Source organism: Candoia aspera, chromosome 3, assembly GCF_035149785.1.
Source record: "Candoia aspera isolate rCanAsp1 chromosome 3, rCanAsp1.hap2, whole genome shotgun sequence".
NCBI classification, from domain to species: Eukaryota; Metazoa; Chordata; class Lepidosauria; order Squamata; family Boidae; genus Candoia; species Candoia aspera.
In genome coordinates, this window is record NC_086155.1 from 67,442,525 (window position 1) to 67,463,120 (window position 20,596).

The following is a 20,596-nucleotide window of genomic DNA, read 5'->3' on the forward strand; positions in this document are numbered from 1 at the left end:
GGAGTGACTGTGATGCCATGAGCTCTTCCTCATGGCTATATTAATGCGCATTTCTGAGTTGGCAGAAAATTATGCCAGCCTAATTTGCACTGCCCCAGCAGGTGAGTTCTGATCTTTCTCATTAACAAAGCTTGTGAGTGGTCCAGTCCTTACAGCTTTATTGTGAGACAACTTACGGACAGCAATTAATAGATTCCTCTAGTTTCCTCTCCTTCCCAGTGCCATCACCAGGCAAAGAAAACACCATCAATGAACCTTCTTAAAGGGTGGCAAGGTAGATTTGGGAGAGCATGGGCAAGTGCCTGGAATGGAGGCTTTAGCCATTTTTCAAGTTGCCGATTAATAGGCTGCTGGTGCAGAGATGCTACACGCTGGTAGTCTGTCAAGCTATTTCTGAACATGGATCTACAAGTCTGCTGAAAGATCAGTAGACCGGTCTTCAAAATTAGTCCAACTCTTCATGGGCCAGGGGAGGGCTGCAGAGTAAGGCAGGAGGCAGCTTGTTTAATGCACTGAGGGTGCTCCCTGCTGTTTCATCTTGGCCATCCTCCACCCTACCAATTTGCCAGCAGAACTATTTTTGGACAGGTATATACTAGTCTTCTAGAAGACTGCTATATCTGTGTCCAAAAATACCTTGACGGCAAGTCATTGGGGAGGGGGAAGAGCACGAGGTGAAGTGGAAAGGAGCTCCCTCCTACTTCATCCCAGCTCATCTTCAGCCCCACTGATCTGCCAGCTGGGTAGCTTTTGGACATAGGTTTACCCATCTTCCTTTCTCTTGAGCCAGAAGGGGAAATAGTTTGAACTCTTGTCAATTCCACCCAGCTCCTAAACATCCCAAATCAGTTAAGTGCTGCAAGGGAATTGGAGTATTGGCAATGAGTGGCTGCAGCTGGCAACCCCTGGAAGTGTCCCATGGAACATGGCATTGGACTTGACAGAATGGCACTGTCTTCTTCCCAAAATAATAATAATAAAAAAAGTAGAAAGCATGACCATGAAAAACCCCTTTACAACAGAAACAGCACAAATCATATGATGCACTTATTTGGAACAGAACCAACAATGCCTTTTTTTCCCCATTTAAGTTGACAGACAGCCTTTCTTTTTTTTAGACAGAGCTACCCATTTTTGAAATGCCATCGAACACTTGTTTGATAACAGGCTTAGCTGTCTTCTAGAAGACCAATATTTAAGAAGTCCACGAAATACCTGAGCACTACTTTGTAAATCATGGGTCAGGTATTACATGGGTAGTTGCCTCCTCCAGCCCAAACTGGAAGATCCATGGAGGATAGTACCCAGTGACTGGAGGGGAAGGGACATAGCTGCAGCTGCTTCAACCAACCAATAGAAGCTTCATAAGTACCAGCCCCTGGCTACATCATCACCAAGCTCATGCATAAGGTATGATGTCAAGGCTTGTGTTGGGAGAGGACAGAAAACACTACTTTAACACTGGAACAGCTAAGGACAAATTTAATCTGCCTTCATGGTGGATTGGGGATGAGACAAAAGCTAAATCAGAGGATGTCTTTTCTAAAACCCTTAGTGGGACATCTTCATGCTGAGAAGAGCAAGATGTGAAGATGTGCTGTATCATGTGCTACATCATGGAAATAGAAAGAAGGGTCTGTCTTGAGAACTGTCCAGACAGGAAAATTCTATGGCACAATGTCACCTATGGTACAAAAATATTTCCTAGCCTTTTCCAAGTGTTGCTTGTTGTTTAACCCAACAGGATCTAAGGAATCTCAGCTGCCTTGAGGTTGTTGTACAAAAAAAATTAAAGGTGGGCTTTATATTCAGTCTAAAGAACTGTGTTATTTCCATAACTATAAATAGACATGATCTTTGAAAAATGAAAGGAAGACTTAAAGTGGGAGGAAATGTCCACAATTTTTTTTTTCCAAGAAAACTGCAGATTCATTCTCATAATTTCTTGCCTCTCTGGCATGCTATACTTCTCACCTCTTGCCACAGCAGATTCATCCCATGTTGAAACCTGTAAGATTCAAAAGCATGATGCATCAGATTCTCCTGACTGAAATCTTTGGTGGCGACCCAACCATCTGTTCCCATTCTGCCTACATATCTAGGAAACTGAAGTCGGACGCTTTCCACCAAAATAGTAAGTAGCTTAGCATAATTCTTATGCCAGGCTTGGATGATATTCGTATTGGTGCCTGTGACATATTTTGCTCAACAGGATTTTCTCCAGCTTGTCCTAATTGGGTTTTTTTCCCCCCTATAGAACTAAAGAAGACAGTTCTCCTGCCTCTCTAATAGTTGTGTGGAAAAGGCATTTTCAGTATGGCTACAGATGCTGAAATTCTCTTCTCTACATTTGACCAAAGATGCTTCAGCAGTTACTGTTATGGCCACCTTTATCTTACTCAATAGTACCTGTTATGGCCAACTTCATCATCAAGTGGAAGTATTTATATTCTCTTACTGAGCTGGGCTGCTGTTTTAGCCAATCTGAAACAGCAGCAAGTTTTAACTTGTTTTCTTCCTCTAATGTTTCCACAACAGAACTAAACTCTACTTTCTTTAGGACTCCTACATTAGATTACGAAAGATTCAGAAATGGATGCCCTTCTCCAAACAGTGCTGTGGAATTTTTAATCTGCACCTGGGCAGCCACCAGAAGAGAGGTCAATCTAATAACTCATGTGAAGGTCATCACCTTAACAGTTGATGCTATCCAGCATACATTCCTTCACTGCTGCACTATGTGTAGCATGTGGGAAGTGGAAGATTGGTTGTACAGCTGGAATGTCAGTCAGTTTCTTCGAGGGCCACAGGTGCTGTGTACATTCATTTAGCCCAGGGGTGCAGTGCAATACTGGGGGGAGAAGGGCTGCACTTGGCCTTTGAGTAAGGACACTTTGCAAAACAGGCAGGGCTAGGACAAGATGGACAGAGCCAGGACAAAAAAAAACTTGAACAAAACTAGTTATACTTGGAATTGAATATGGTTCATCTGATAACTCTCCATGTATTTAATAATTGTCATATTCAGTCATATTAAAAATGACCAGGAACAATTTTTGGAGAGACTCAGGCCCTGCTATGGTTATGAAGATGTATGAGGTTCTTTATATCAGACTAAGCATCTCAGATTTTGTCTCATGTGCTTCTTTCTTCACATGGAGATCTTTCTGATATATTTTGAACATTCAAAGTGATCCTGGCACCACATACAGTATTCTCCTTATTTCATTTTCATATAGTCACTAAGATTGGAAATATTGGAAGCTGCTTTATATCAGGTAAAACTAGTTGTCCTTCTACCTCAATATTATCTGCTGTGATTGGCAACACTTCAGAATTTCAAGCAAATATTTTTCTCATCACTTGTTACCTGACCCTTCTAAATGCAGAGGCTAGAGAACGATCCTGGGAATTTATGTGTGCAAAGTATGTGCTCTACCATTGAGCTACAATAGCTTTTATTATGAACAGTTATTGAATGCTTCCCTTCTCCTGGAGCTGATTTGAACAGCATCATCATTGTTTGATAGTGGCATGATCTACATGTAGGGATCAATCATCTCAGGTTTAAAATCACTGTACAATATTCACTCAACCCCATTGATTTTCAGTGGGATCAGTGCACATATTGAGTACAGGAAGAATAAATCAAAGCTATAAAAACGTTCAGATCATACATCTGCAAATAAAAACCAGTTTGGAAGTATCACTTGATCAGTCAAAATTCCTCAGTACTTGTGAGATGTTGCAGATGATATGCAATATGCATATCCTCAAAATACATTGTTATTCAGCCTGCACCAATTCTTTGACTTTCTGGAGCCAGTACAATAGGGGAGAGCTTCATGCTGAAAGTATGATTCAGATATAGAAATATTCTGTGGAATTATTTTTCAAACATCTGTTTTAAAAACAAGATTATAAGAGATTTCCTAGTAATCTCACTAAGTATATCCCTACTTGGAACTTCTGTTTATTACCTGAAATTTCTTGCTGAGTTAATAAGTATAGCATATTGTAGATTATTATAAGCTTGACCATTACTCATTTAAAAAGTAGAACAACTGACCAGGGCAAGGTAACGGCTTTAGACATTACAGTTTCAAAGCAGAGCAAAGTATAGATTTTTCTGTTGGAGCAGAGGCAAAGTTTGCTACGGCTGATTTCATAACTTCCAAAAACATCAATGGGGAAGGATTCATTTGCTAGGACATGCAGCATCTATATAACCACTTGGGACAGGAAGCAAGTGACACTCTTCTTTCATATAGCCAAGTTTGATTCCAAGATTTTGAGATGAAAGGAACTCCAAAGCAGTTTTGTTATGAGACATCCTCAAGCAATGTATCTGGGACACCATTAAAGGACGGCAGATAGATGGTTGTTTGATTTTATTTTGGATTTCAGTTTTATTTATTTACTTTTTAGATAAGATTGTTTTGATTTTCCTACTTAGCCAACAAAGCTCTTTGTAAAAGGTCCTATGATGTTTTTCAAATGGGAGGATATGATCCTTGAACTAAATAGCTAATTCTATGCAGCTTCCTCCTTATTTAGGTGACATGTTCCCCTGTAATTCCAAATGTTTTAGAAAGAACATCTAATTTCTGTAAAAACTCAAAAACTGGAAGACTGGGGAAACATGAGACAAGTTGGTATCTTCTTGTTGCTTTTTATAAACTTATAAACATTCTGGTTTCCTGAGTGTGACTTCTTCATGGCAACAAAGGGTTACAATGAGGAGTAGACAATAGCTCAATCAAGAGGGGAACAGCCTCTTACATTTTAATTCTAAAAGTGTCAAATTGTTGCTGATGAAAACACACTGGAGTAATGTAAAGATGTGGAGAAAGAGGCAGAGGAAGACAATGTCATGACTGAAACACCCTGGGACAATAAAGAATAAGAGGCACACAAAATCCAGTCCATAGGTTGTAAGTATGTAAACACTGGGTTGGAATGTGGATTTATTCTACACTCTTTTTACAGAAATCCTTATTTATTTGCAGTTATGCCCACTTCTATTTCTTTTCAGCCAAAGCAAAGACTTTCTGTTGCACAATGACACCATGTCACCTGCACCCTGATGTCACGTACAGCCATTGTTCTTTGAATGAACTAAAGGAGTGGTTTGACTTAGAGATCTGCATTTCTGCACTCTGGAATGACAAGGCCGGAGATAAAAAGTACCAAAAAGAGCTCTTGAGAGCAATTAAGGGTGTGCTAGGCATACCTTGAAAATATATTTAACAGGCCTTCATGCCAACGATCAGTGCTATTTTTATAGGTGGAAGCCTCTGCTTCAGTTCTTTTCTTCTCTTTTTTTTAATAGGGCAGGCAACTCAGAAATGTAGGTGTGCCTCAAGTCAGCCACAACTTAAATGAGGCCTTTTTACAAGAGCTGAGCTGTCTTCAAAACAATGCCACCTTTTAAGGTGCTGAATCTGGAGCTCAGCACATTCTTCTTGTGGAACTAAATTTCCCCAAAGGCGGAGGGGGGGGATCCAAGTCAGCTCACCCAATTTGGCACTCTCCAGATGGACTTTGAAAGAAAGTGAACACTAAGTTCAGGAAGACTTTCCAGCCAACAAGGAAGTTAGATGGCACCCAAGTAGCAAAGGAGTTCAGTTGGGTTTTGTCATGAGTGCCGTTGAGCTAAAGTAATCAGCGCAATGGCACTCATGACAATGACAAGGAAATAGGTGAAGGGGTACAAGTTAAGTAGCCATCAACCCACAACGACTAACGGCTAACAAACAATAGATAAACGGATCACGGAGCCACCCAAGCCATCAGCAGCAATACCACGGGGATCGCCCAGCTGAAAGCAATCAGCAGAAGAATGAAAACCTGAGGATGGGCGATCCTAGAAACCCTCAACCAATGGCAGGGCAACGCATGGGACAAAGGGGGGTGACGTGACCGAGAGCGAGGGGGCGCTGACCGGCGCGGGGTATTTAAACCCCGCACCGGCGCGCTCCTGTCACTCTCAGCTTTTTCTAACAACGTTGTACCTATCCTGAAATAAACCAGAGCCTGCTTTGCAACCCAGTGTCTGAACGTTATTCAGAGGTAGGCAGCGCATGACATAAAGCTGAGAGTCATAAACTCAGCCTCGCCGAGCCCCACCGGACGACAACGAGCCGCGGGAGGAGTAGACGGCGAGAAGACCAGCAAGATGAGGCCGGAACGGCGCGGGCAAGGAGGGCGAGCCGCGCGGCAAGAGACAGAGGAGGACCGACCGAGGCCAGAGGCACCGCGGACTCCCGGAGCCATGGACGCCCGCCCCACCCGACCCGAGCCTCAGCTCCAACCCCAAGGGGAGATGGCGACGGAGGCAACCCGACCGCGGGAGGGAGCAGCACGACTTCCGAAACCAGCGGAGGACCCCGCGCCCCACATCGCACCCCAGCAACGGGCGTGGAGCGACAGCCCCACGGTGCTCGACACGGAGGAGGACGACGGAGACACCCATCAGACGGAGGAGGAAGCGGACCCGCGGCGGAGGGACGATGAACCCCCCCCCCCCGAGGACGCGCCAACGGAACCGGCCCCAGCGGCGGTGCGGGCTGTGGACGAGGAGGCACGAGCTGAACTCGCGGCCATGCGGGCTCAGCTGACGGAACTCCGGACCATGCTCCAGGCGCTTATGCCCCCCGCGCCACCCAATGACGTCCCCGCACAAGCCCACACCCCGAGCGAAGCACCGAACCCACACGAGCCAGCGGAAAGCCAGCAGACGGCACAGGCGGCCGACACCACATCCCGGGAAGCGAGAGGCGGGGCCGCGCAAAACGCCCGGGCCCCAAAGGACTTCCCCATCTTCTTCGATGGGACCCCCTCAAAACTCTCGTTTTTCGTCACCAACGCTAGGGAGTTCATGGGGAAGCACGGACACTCCTATGACTCCGAGGCCGACAAGATCGGCGCCGTGGCAATCAAACTCCAAGACAGGGCGGCGGACTGGTACGTCCAACTGTACGAGTCCAGCTCCCCCGCCCTCGCCACCTTCCCTGCTTTCATCAACGAGATGAAAAACTATTTCGAAGACCCCCTAGCCAAAGTACGGGCGAAAAGCGCACTCCAGAGACTTAAACAGGGCGCACGCACGGTCCCTGACTACGCCCTGGAGTTCAAAGCCCTCGCGGGAAAGGTCTGCGACTGGTCTGAGACCACCCTGCTGGAAATCTTCAAAAAGGGGCTCAACCGCGACGTTCTCCAATGGGCCCTCTACCGCGACGACCCAGAAACGTTACACGGGTGGATCCACCTCGCGGGGAAAGCCGAACACGCGCACCGCACCTTCCTTATGACAACCACGGAAGACACAAACTACGTCGGGAAAAAGGTACCCGCACCACACGGGGGGATGGCCGGCCCCATATACCCTAAAAAGAAGTTCAACCGGGAGCCCTGCGGGAGGTGTGGCAAATTAGGGCACAAGACGGCGGACTGCTTCGCCAACCGACCGCCGACCAGCACGCCCAAGCCCGCCCCGAAAATTAGCCCCAAACCACCCAACCCGGGGCCGCCCCCTCACCGCCGAATGACCGTGGCCACAGCGACACCGGAAGAGGGCTGGGACGCTTACTGGGGAGAAGAGGACAATACCGACCCCGACCAGCCGGCGGGAAATGCTCCCCGCTTGCCCTGAAACGCGTGGCGAGGCAGGCGGCGGGACAGCAACGCGAACCACCTCAACGAAACGACAAAAGCTCCGTAATATTGGCAGCAATTCAACTCTCTGCCGGCAACGGAGCCACCACGGCCGCGGCACTAGTGGACTCGGGGTGCTCAAAAAACCTTATCCACCCCGACCTAGTCGCCAAACTCGAACTCCGCTGCTTCCCCCTCCCCACGCCGCTGGCATTCCACCAGCTGGACGGCTCCACAGCGGGGGGGAAACCAGCCACGCTACAAACCGAGCCGGTCACCCTGCAAATGGGCACTCACACCGAGCGCACATCGTTCGTAGTCACGCCCATCGGACGGCCCATTGCAGTCCTGGGGATGCCATGGCTCGCGAAAAACAACCCGCGGATCAACTGGGCGACCCGCACCTTCACATTCGGCGACGGCGAGTATCGAGCACCAGTACCAGCTGGCAAAAGCAACCCCACGGTAGGACGAGCGGAGGCGACCACACAAGACAACGCCGCTACCACTGCAGACCTACCGGAACAATACGCCGACTTCTCCGAGGTCTTCGGAGAAGCAGAGGCAGACCAACTACCCCCCCACCGCAAGACGGATTGCCGAATCGACCTACTGCCCGACGTCCCCCTACCTAGACCAAAGATCTATTCGATGACCCCGAAGGAGATGGCAACCCTCCGGGAGTTCATCGATAAAAACCTAGACAGGGGATTTATAGAGCCAGCATGCTCACCGGTCGGAGCCCCCGTCCTATTCCGGGAGAAGAAAGACGGGACCCTACGGCTCTGTACCGACTACCGGGGCCTAAACGCGGCTTCCCTGTCCAACAAATACCCCTTACCCCTGGTGAAGGACATGCTCGCCCACCTGTCCACGGGCAAAGTCTTTTCCAAATTGGACCTGCGCGAGGCGTACTATCGCATCCGAATCAGGGAGGGGGACGAATGGAAGACGGCGTTCAACTGCCCCCTAGGCGCTTTCCAGTACAAGGTACTGCCCTTCGGACTCGCGGGGGCCCCTGGGGTGTTCATGCAGCTCATCAATGAGGTACTGCATGAACATCTGTTTAAAGGGGTCCTGGTCTACATCGACGACGTCCTTATTTACACAAAAACATACGAGGAACACGTAACCTTAGTCAGGCAAGTCCTCGACAAGCTCAGAAGGGCGCAGCTCTATGCAAAGCCCACAAAGTGCGAGTTTCACAAAGACCGCCTAGACTATTTGGGGTATCGAATCTCCGGGGACGGCATCGAGATGGACCCCGCAAAAGTCGAAGCGGTACTAAACTGGGAGCGGCCCCGCAACAGACGGCAACTACAGAGCTTCCTGGGATTCGCGAATTTCTACAGGTCCTTCGCCCGGGGGTTCGCTGAGATAGCCCTACCCTTAACGGACCTCCTCAAAACCAAAGGGGTGGGGGACACCAGACGCGCCAAGAACCCAGGCACAGTGCTGAATTGGACTCCCGCGTGCCAGACCGCATTCGACAAGCTGAAAGCGCTGTTCACGACGGAGCCAATCCTCGCGCACCCGGACCCAGAACGGCCGTTCGTGGTCCAAGCCGACGCCTCAGACTTCTCCCTGGGAGCCATCCTCCTACAAAAAGACTCCACGGGGCTCCTGAAACCATGCGCCTACCTGTCAAGGAAGTTCTCCGAGACAGAGAGGCGATGGCACGTCTGGGAGAAAGAAGCCTTTGCGGTGAAATCGGCACTAGAAACATGGCGTCACCTACTCGAGGGAGCCACCCAACCATTCGAGGTCTGGACGGACCACCGGAACCTCGAGGCCCTACGAACGCCTAGACGCCTTAGCCCAAAACAGGTCCGATGGGCACAATTCTTCAGCCGCTTTGATTTCCAGTTGAAGTTCATGCCGGGCAAGAAGAACTTCCTGGCCGACGCCCTCTCCCGGCTGCCCCAAGACGAAGAGCCTGCCCCAGACACCATTGGGACGGTCCTATCCGCCTCGCAACTGGGGATGGCCGTGACCACCCGAAGCGGCGCACGGAGGCAGCTCGACGCTACGGCGCAGCCGACGGCGGGACAACCGGCGACGGAAAGAAGGCAACCGCAACTACCAGGGGGAATGCGCACGGACCTCGCCGCCGCCCTCAAAACCGACCCCTGGTTCCTGGCAAACCCCGACAAGGTAACGATGGCGCAAGACCTAGCATGGGGGGAAGGCAGAATCTACGTCCCGGACTCGCAACGCCAGGCGATCTTGCATAGGTCACACGACGCCAAGCAAGCGGGACACTTTGGGTTCCTCAAGACCCTACACCTAACACGGCGGCAATTCTGGTGGCCCGCGCTCAGGCGAGACGTAAAAACCTACGTGGCGTCCTGCCCAACGTGCGCTCGGGCCAAACGGGCACCAGGCAAACCCGCGGGGCTATTGCAACGGGTGGCAGAACCCTCCCGCCCATGGGAGGAAATCTCTATGGATTTTATAGTGGACCTCCCACCCAGCCAGAAGAAAACGGCCATTTGGGTGGTGAAGGACTACTTCTCAAAGCAGGCCCACTTCATCCCCTGCACGTCAGTCCCATCCTCACAACAACTAGCCAAACTCTTCCTCATCCACGTGTACAGGCTACACGGATGTCCCGCACGTGTGGTGACCGACAGGGGCACACAGTTCACCTCCAAATTCTGGCGGGCCTTCTTGAAGCTGACGGGGACCCAACAGGCCCTGTCTACGGCTTGGCATCCGCAGACGGACGGAGCCACTGAGGTTCTTAATGCCACCTTAGAGCAATTTATACGATCCTATACGAACTACCACCAGGACGACTGGGCTGAACTGCTCCCGTTCGCCGAAGTCGCATACAACAACGCCGTCCACACGAGCACGGGAAAAACCCCGTTCGAAGTAGTCTCGGGGCGCGACTTCGTCCCCATACCGGAGCTACCTCAACCCCCGGAACCCCAGGTGGACGCCAGCGACTGGGGACGGAAGATCGCGGAAGCATGGCCAGTAATCACGGCGGCGCTGAAGGAGGCACAGGCTGCTTACAAAGAGCAGGCCGACAAGCACCGGCGCCAACAACCGACGTTCCAGGCGGGGGACATGGCCTATCTCTCCACCAAGTTCCTAAAGTCAACCCAACCCTCGAAAAAACTGGGGCCTAAGTACATCGGGCCGTTCCGAGTCACGCAAATAGTGAACCCGGTAGCAATACGCCTGGACCTGCCACACAACCTCCGGAGGCTCCACCCGGTGTTCCACACCAGCCTCCTAAAACCGGCAACCACCTCCCGATGGCACCCAAGCACGCCTCAGCCCGCACCGCTTATGATCGACGGGCAACACCACTTCGAGATAAGGGACATCCTCGACTCACGCAAGCAACGAGGAACCCTACACTATCTGGTCAGGTGGAAACACTTCCCCCACCCGGAATGGGTGGCGGCGCACAACGTTAAAGCGCCTGACCTGACCAGAGCATTCCACCGGGCATACCCCGACAAACCGCAATCAAGGTCAGCAAAACCAACCCCCCCCCCCGCAGGCCTCCCCCCGCCTCCCGTGCCCCAAGGGAAGGGGCCCCCCCCCAAGCCCGCGACTTGGGTGGACCTTCCCCCCCCCGGGACTCACTCCCCCCGCCCCGGGCCCACGGGGTGGTGACAAACGATCGCCAGCACCCTCCCCCCGCCCCCTGGCCGCGGGGGAGTGGCAAGCAAGTCAACAGGGCAACCTGGGGGCAACGCCCAGGAGACACAACAAAGGCGACGCACTCCAAATAAGCAAAAAAGGGCCCTACCTGGAGCTGAGCAGCACCCGACCAGCCACGCCTCTCGCCTCGCCGAACTGAGCCAAACAAACAGGGTGTGGTTGGAGCATGCGCACGCCAGGTCAGAACCCGAGCATGCGCACCATGGACACACCCTGGGAAGGCACGTGGTAGAGGGAGGAGCAAAGGGAGGGGCGACAACTACTCCGGCGGGAACTTTGAAAAAAAAAAAAAAAAAAAAAAAAAAATGGCGTTTTGACAGCTCCATGGGGGAAACCCAGAAACCCGGGGGAGAACACTATTCGGAAAGGGGGCAGTATGTCATGAGTGCCGTTGAGCTAAAGTAATCAGCGCAATGGCACTCATGACAATGACAAGGAAATAGGTGAAGGGGTACAAGTTAAGTAGCCATCAACCCACAACGACTAACGGCTAACAAACAATAGATAAACGGATCACGGAGCCACCCAAGCCATCAGCAGCAATACCACGGGGATCGCCCAGCTGAAAGCAATCAGCAGAAGAATGAAAACCTGAGGATGGGCGATCCTAGAAACCCTCAACCAATGGCAGGGCAACGCATGGGACAAAGGGGGGTGACGTGACCGAGAGCGAGGGGGCGCTGACCGGCGCGGGGTATTTAAACCCCGCACCGGCGCGCTCCTGTCACTCTCAGCTTTTTCTAACAACGTTGTACCTATCCTGAAATAAACCAGAGCCTGCTTTGCAACCCAGTGTCTGAACGTTATTCAGAGGTAGGCAGCGCATGACAGGTTTATAGGTTTAGATAAAGCTGTCACTTATTGCCAAAAAATGGGTTCCAAATAAGTAATTGTACAATCATATGTTTTTCTCAGGAAAAGAAGCAGATAACATTTATACAGTAATGGGATTTTGTATTCAGTGTTTTGTTTTATAGTATGAAGAGTAGTGGCCTGTTCTTTAAAACATCTGGGAAAGCTCTTGAGACTTATAAATACAGAGGTGCCAATACTACAGAGCATAATCTAGGGTTAAGTCCCAATGATTTCAGGAGATATGTTGTTGTTCAATAAATCCTTTGCATGTTCTTGTCCCATGAGATCACTATCACCTTTGATGCAGTGAGCTCAAGGCAAAATTAATAAGGTTCTCACATTTCATCTACACAGCAACCCCAAGAAATAGACTTCTATTCTCCACCCTCCCCCCCCCCCAAAAAAAAGATTGAACTATACTGGTACTGCTCTGGGGAAGCAGGCAAATTTTGTCCCAGTCATAAACTTAAGGTGGCCAAGTTTCTCTCTGCCCTGCTCTGCCCCTGGAGTGTGGCCATAGTAATATTGACCAGAACTTATAGAGTATATAAAGTTGTTGCTTTTATGAATATACAGTAAACTGTTGGCCCATCAGTCTAGTCTTATCTTAACTCTGACAGCAAGGGGGCTCTCCATAGTTTGAGGTGGTGGATTTTCCCAGCTTTTTTAAAAGTCTTTGAAGAAGAAATGCCACTAATAGATTTCCTGGGATCTCCTGCCTACAGAGCATGTGCTTGATCAGTGAACTATGCATTGTTCCTTCAGGCAAAGATACAGCATTTATGATAGGTCAAGCTTCTAGATTTAACCACTGAGTTTTACTAAATTTTATGGACAAATTATAATTGAATACCCTTATATTAATGACAAATGCAGTATTTTATATCTGTCTACCATCAAAGGTACCCCGCATGGGGTTTTGGTACAATCTCTCAGGTATACTCTTGCTGGTAGGGCTGGATGGGAGAATGTGACAGAAGGCTTTTTTCTGTTGCTGAAGAGCAGTTAGTTTGGCATAAGCAGCTGTTTCACAGCAAATCTCTGAAGCAGCTAAACAGCTGATCAAGAGTAACAGCCAGAGTACTACCCTCCTTCATTCCTCTGCTTAAAAGAGAGCAGAGACGTAAGGTTGAAGGCCAACCACTTGTTCTGAAGCCCAGGGTTCTCCTGCTTATATATGGCCACAAATCCAGAGTCTCACCACTACTGCGTATGAGTGCAATGCTTTCTGCCTGGGTGATTCTGTGTGTCCTGTCCCATTCAAATGCTTTCTTTCTTTTGATATCTCTTCTGACTGCAATGATAACCAACAAAGTATATATTCACAATGTTCTATTTCCCTCATATCAACAAGGATGGAGCAACAGCTCCTAGACATAGGTCTGTTAAATTTCTTCCCAAACCTTTAAAGGGTGGGGGGAGATGTCATGTGCCAGATGTGCTTGAAGTATACCTTTCAGAATTCTAAGAGCTATAATCCCAGAACATCTGGAGGGTATCAGGTTGGAGAAGGCTGGCATCGAAGCCTTCAGAAATATTGCTTGGGACATTCTATGGCAGCCTTTCTCAACCTTTTGACCCTGAAGGAACCCTTGAAATATTTTTCAGGCCTGGGGGAACTCCTGTACATTCAGGCTCAAATATAAGCCAGAAGTTATAAAATTATTATATTTGTTTCATAGGTAGGCCTGCATATATGCATTAACAGTGTTCTTAAACTAAAAATAAAGAATGAAACTTACCTCTTTAATGTGAAGTTGCCCAAACTTGAAATAATTTTTTAAATAAATCATGATCTCCCAGGGAACCCTTAGTGACCTCTCGCAGAACCCTAGGGTTCCACGCAACCCTGGTTGAGAAACCCTGTTCTACAGGGATAAAATGCCTGTATTTTACTTTAAAAAATAAGTTATGACTCCTGTTGGTTATCCTTCTGTTACTGACTGCTGACTGCCGTTGTAGACATCTGATTACTTAATATAATTACAGTTAGTTAATCAATGTAAAGATAAGCAAAAAGCATTGGTTTCTGAAGAACAAAACAACAAGGACGGGGAGAACAGTTCTGTCTAGACAGCCCTGCCCTTATTGTGGAGATTTTCAGAGTCACATTAAGTACATGCCAGACACGTCACTGTTCTACAAAGTTGGGGGAGGCAGAGATTAAACGCTGCCAATATATCCAAGGATTTCACTCTCTCTCAAATGCACTTCTTCCCCTCCCCCTTCCCCCCACACCCATTTAGTTCAAAACTAGTTCAACTCTTTTCATTTTTATCTCCACTGTATCACGATTGGATTGCCATGACTGCTGCTGAAACTACTATCACAATGGGAAGTGGATAGAAGCTGATAGAGCAGGAGTCTAAGCATAACACTCCAAGTATCCTTTATACTTTAGGGCTGGCCTTCACAGAATGCCCAGATGGTAGCTGCCTATGTCCCAGTTTGAAATGAAAGCTAAAAACAAAGTAAGTTTTTATATTATAACAATCCATTTTTTTTCCTCTTCTACAGCTGACAATGCTGGAGCTGATTAAAAGTCTGCAGTTCCCAGTTCTTTACTGATGCGAAAGTTTGAAAAAGAGCTCAGTGGTACAAGATTTGATGTGTCCTAAAAGTAACTCTGCAGTGCAGAGCATTTATTTGTAATTGCTATCCAGGGCTCTCTTGCATTAATGTGTTTTGTGAAAAATAATTATTAGATCTATTATTCAGTCAGAAGAGATGTTTCCATCATAGAGCTGGTTTCAGTCTTTAACCAAAGGATCTTGTGGCGTTTTAAAGACCGACACAGAGTATTTAGTATAGAACAAGCTTTTATGTCTCATAGTCTACTTTAGCAGACATGGAATTGTTCACTTAAGATTGGGAATAAGAGTCATAGTCTTCAAGTCTTGCTGAACTGCAACTCCCAGCATGCCATTGCACTGTGCTGCATTGCACACTGCACTGTGTTAGCAAGGTTTTCTGGGTGTTGTATTTGAAGAGTCTTATCTGTGTTAGATCTGTCTACTCAGTTCATTAGCTGAGCTTTGTTTCGATCTTTCACCCAAATAAGGAACTGGGAGCTAATACTAACTCTGCATTGTCTGCACTTGTCTGTTCTGATGGACAATAATTCTCCCAGTGCAGAGATCCATGTACAGAGTCAATGCCAGACTCAGCCCTGAAGCAGATTGGACTTGTTTTATATCCTATCATAGAGTTGATAACAGAATAAAACAGAATAACCCTTTAAGTTCTTGGATGAATGGATGGGATACCTTTTACATCCCTCCCATCTAACATGCACTTCCTGAGAATTGTCACAAACTGAACATGGGAGATTTTGAAAAGCATGATTCCCAATTAAGTTTTGGAGAATTATCAATTCTTTTCCCCTTAAAACTGACCACTTTTACCAGAAAGCCAGTTTGGTCTAGTGGTTAAGGCACCAGGCTAGAAACCAGGAGTCTGTGAGTTCTAGTCCTGCCTTAGGCATGAAAGCTGGCTGGGTGACCTTGGGCCAGTCCCTCTCTCTCAGCCCAACTCCCCTCGCAGGGTCGTTGTTGTTGTGGGGAAAATAGGAGGAGGAAGGAGTATTAAGTATGTTCCCCAGCTTGAGTTATTTATAAAAATAATAAAGGTGGGATGGTAAGTAAGTAAGTAAGTAAGTAAATAGTGTGAACTTCACCGTGACTTCCCTCGTTGGAATTTATTTGGCTTTGCGGCTCAAAGAGAAGCCATTTTCCAGGTATGTAGGGTTAATGAGAGGATTTGTTTCTGTTTGGTAGAAACTCCCTTCAGGGCACGAATACTCTCCCTAGAAAGCTTCTCTTGTTGTGGGGGATGATTAAAGAAACTCCCTTTAGCCAGAATGTTCTCAAAAGATAAATCAGATCTCCCTGAGGACCTAATCTGTTACTGGAGAAGACAGAAACCCATATCTGATCTTTCCAAGCCAGTTTTTGTGCATTGATTGGTTTGGAAGCAGAAAATATACTTGCTGGATCCCAGCCTGTTGATGGTATTCATCAGGAAAATGTTGATTACAAAAATATATTTGTTTACCACATGTTTCATTCTCAGGAAATAGCCACCTTTTTAGACATTTTTAATTCAGGCTTGCCTCGTGGTAAGTCCACGCAGGCAACTTGAATATATGTATTTATCAGCTGTTTTTGTGTGGCTGGGTGGGGGAAATTCTTCATTTGCTGTTTATCAGACAGCTTCAGTTGTCGGGACTATCAAGACAATGAAAATGTCTAAATATTGATAACTTATGGTATATCAATATTCCCAGTCTGGGAAGTTGCATATCTGCTTCAATCTCATCCGAAAACAGTCTGGTAAAGGGGCTAAGCCAATTTATAATCAGAAAGATTATTAATGGCTAATACTCATGATTGCTTCATATTACCCCCTGTATCTGAGGGAGGCGGCCTCTCAAGGAACATGAAGAAGAGATGCTTTCCTGGTCTAACATATAGAGGGTGCCGGACTGGGGAAGGCTGAACTAGATCTTCAGTCTGATCCACCAAGGTTCTTTTTACTTTTCACCATTTTATTTGGTTGTCTTCTATCCTCCTACTCCTTAGTTTATCTTCCTTCCTGGGGAACTGGAATGTATTTATGAAGCCATTATTTGTTTAATAGACCATAATGGCTGAATAAACCATAATGCCTGGATTCAATATCATGCTAAACCATAAACCATGGTTTATAACCACTTGTCTGGGTTCACACTATCCCCCAAACTAACTGCATTATAACTTAGCTTGATCTAGCCATGAATTAGTCTCTTCATTAAGCTTACAACTTTTTTATAGTCAGAGAAATAATTATATTTAAAATACCAAGTTAGCTTGCAAAGATTTGTGATTTCATACAACAAATGCTGATTTAATGGCAGAGTCTTGGGATTTTGAAAAACTATTTCAGGCTTACTGAGCTCTGGTGGGAGCAGCCAGAAGAACCTTAACTTGTTTAATGAAGAATTCATAGTGCTAGAGGACCAGGCAGTAGAAATAAATGTTACACTATGAGCATATTGTATCAACAGGGCTCAGGGCCTGGTTATCTTCAAGATCTCACGCTCCAAAATGAATCTGCTCATCCCATGACATCTGAGAGAGAGGCCTTGCTGAGGGTCCTGTCCCCAAAGAGTTCCATCTGCATGGATCCCATGGTAGGGCCTTCTCAGTGGTGGCACCTCTCCTTAGAACAGCCTGCCCTCATATATAAGAACTATAAGAACTCCCTAATGAAGTTCTGTAAAGTGGTGGAAACTTGGCTCTGGGGGTGAGGGTTTGTGGGAAGGTAGGATTTAGCATCTTCCCCTTTTGACTAGTGCCATTTTACTGCTGTTTTTAACATTTGGCCCTTGCTTAGAACTGGTTGGAGCACAGCAGCAAAGAATGCCAGGAATAAAAATAATAAACAAAGAACCCCTGCTCCAGAGGGCTGCCTTTTTCAAAAGTGAAATGTAACAATACATAGGACAATATGTCCTGCACGTGGTAAAGTGAACCTTAGTCCATAAAAACAAGCGCTAAAGTAAATGTGTTAGTCTTTCAAGTGCTACTCACTTCTGCAGTTGATTTCTGTTTTGCATCTTTACAATCTAAAGAGATTCTCTCCATTAAAAATAAACACAACTCTCCTACTTTTACTTTTACATTTCTTCTGAAGTTGTCAATAGCCATGAGGGTTTCTGTAACATTAGCAGTTCTGTGATTAACTGAAATCAGCCTGTTAACATTTTTCAGTTGCTGTAATTCAAGTATCGGGATTTTTTTTTTATTGATTTCATTGCCATCCTTCATAGTAAGGTGCATTCACACAAGCTAAACCATAGATAATTGACCTGACACAGATTTGTTCCACTCACTCAATCACAAACTAAGCACATCAACTTCATTTGCACAATTCATGGGCTGTGTTCACACAATACAATTGCCCATGGTTAACTGAGTCATAGATTACTTAATCCAATTTCCTGGGTAAGCACAACACATGGAACCATAAAGTAACCACATGGGCTGGATTTGAACAGAGCAAACATGTGATTGGCTAATTGCTGGTTCACTGTCTCACACCCAGCCACTGGGATGCAATTAGCCAACTCTATTTTAACTTACTGTGTTTTGTGAATATAGGCTCACATGGTTAGTTTATGATTCGTTATGCAAATCTAGTCATAAAGATACAAGAGTAATGCCAAAAAACAAAATCCAGGACCAAGCATCCTCCAAAATGGTCCAAATGTCCTGGGACCCCAAGCGCATTGGCAAACGGTTGGCATCTGCTGTATTTGGAAAAATTCAAGCAGTCTTTTTCTTGGCTTAAAAATGCTCTCTGGAATCCTTAAGAATCCCTCCTTTTAATTTGCACTGAACTTCTCCAGTATTTTATTTTTTTATGGGTACTGCTCTTTGGAAACCAACTAAAAAAAGGTGAATCAGTGGACAGCCTTAAAAAGGGGGTAGAATGAGAAGACATTCCTGGAAATGTCAAGGGAGTTTAGAAACACTGAGATTAAATCAGGGCAGTCTGCTCCCATTCAGAATGACATGGGATTTTTAGAACTATAAAATCTCTTGCACAACACAAGTATGCTTGAAAGTTAGAACTTTACCTTTCCAGGTAGGCTGTTTGTTTTGCTAGTTGGCACTTGTTGAGGAGCAGCAAAGCCACACCCAGCTGAGCTTTATGCTTGTTCTGCCCTTTGATTGCCTGTTCCTACAGATGGTCAGAATCAACTTGCTTTCCAGCTTGCTGTGTCAGCACTAGGGACACCCAACAAAGTACACAGTGATCCTGGTTAACCCCTTTTTTGACAACTTTTCATATAATTAACTACAATTAAATACAGGGTACAGCCAATTGCCACTATTATTTCAGCCTATTTTACAGAAAGATGCAATTGTAAAGACTGAACAAAACCACTCCTTTGGAGAAAAGTAAAAATAGCTGCATTGTGCTACTTAGGTACACTGCATTTCAAATGGTCTGAAAATATTTCTTAGCTGCACCTGCTTATTTTTAACAGCTGCACAACAAGCAGAAGTTTAGCAGGGAAAACCTGCATGAAATAAGAGTCACCTGTGTTTTTGAACATACAATAAATCTGAAGACTGGTTTCCAAAACCACAAAGGATAGAGGCAGAATCTATTTCTAAATTCATGCTAACTTATTGCTCAGTGAGGAAATTTTTTCAGAGAAGTAACACCACCACTGCCAAAACATCTTCTGCAGCTTGGCAGCAGGAATCAAACTGCTGAAATGTTTCCTTTCTGCAGCCATAGAAAAGATGAACTTGTCATGAGGTAAAGGAACAAATACTGCAAATCTCATTCCACTCTAAAATATAGTGACCAGGGAAGCCCACTTATTTCTCTTTCATCTTCAAATTTACAATTGAATGCTTTAAACAATTTTCCAGAGACAAATGGAAGTAACTGATTGAACTCAGTAGCCAACTAAACTTTCTTATAAAAGTAAAATCACTCTGTAGTGGAGGTCAGCTCCTGGTGACATGGCCACGTCTATATTTTCTTGGCATTAATGCAGGATTGGTTGACTTTTTAAAAAAATTCCTGATGTAGTCTACAACCCAGAGATTTTCTGGCGGCCTGCCATCCAAATACTGAGTAGGTCCAGCTCAAGGTCATATGCTTTTAGGTCCTGCTGAACTCAAGGAGGCTTGTATCTCAAAATGTGCAGTTTTATCCCACTGTTAAGGACGTATGCCCTATTGCAACTGATGAGGCCTGATTCTAAGGAAATCTGGCAAGAATGACTGTAATCCTAGGTGTAATTGAGACTCTCCCATTGAATATACTGCATTTAAATATAATGCATTTAGAAACAAGGATTATAGCATTTACTCTCTAACAAATGCACTTAGGGTTACATCTTTGACAAGACTAATTTTCTCATAAACATAGATATCATCAGTCTTTCCAATGAAATTTATAAGGCAATTGATCAAGCACTGTTAGTCAATTTGGCACATTTTATTTTAGGATTAGCCCTGGACATACATGTTGGTATGTTCTGCTGTGAGTAAGGTTTGTTTCAGGGGAATTAAGATCATGGCATTTTATTATTACTTCATACTATAAAACCTGCTACTATAAAAGCAATCTCTCCTTTACTATTTGTGAATTTTTCTTCCCAAATTCCAAGGCACATAATCCAGTTTAAATTACATTTTTCCCTCTCATCTGTTGTGAAATAATTTATTGTTTTAAAGAACCACCACCAAAAGAGGGAAAAGGAATTCAAATTTGTTGAAAGATTAATAGAATGATTTTATTGGACAACAGGCATAGTCCTAAATACTCATGAACAGAGACCATTTTTATAAAAGAGATAACAAAACAGAAAGGTGACAAATGCCCAATTGAAGGCTCTGTT

General features: G+C 46.1%; 1 long non-coding RNA gene across 1 annotated transcript; it reads left to right on the forward strand.

Moving 5' to 3' along the window:
- Positions 1-5,500: 5,500 nt before the first annotated feature.
- LOC134494886 (uncharacterized) lies at positions 5,501-12,473 on the forward strand. Its single transcript, XR_010067716.1, has 2 exons — positions 5,501-5,632; positions 12,169-12,473. It is a non-coding gene; the product is annotated as an uncharacterized LOC134494886 (long non-coding RNA).
- Positions 12,474-20,596: the final 8,123 nt, after the last annotated feature.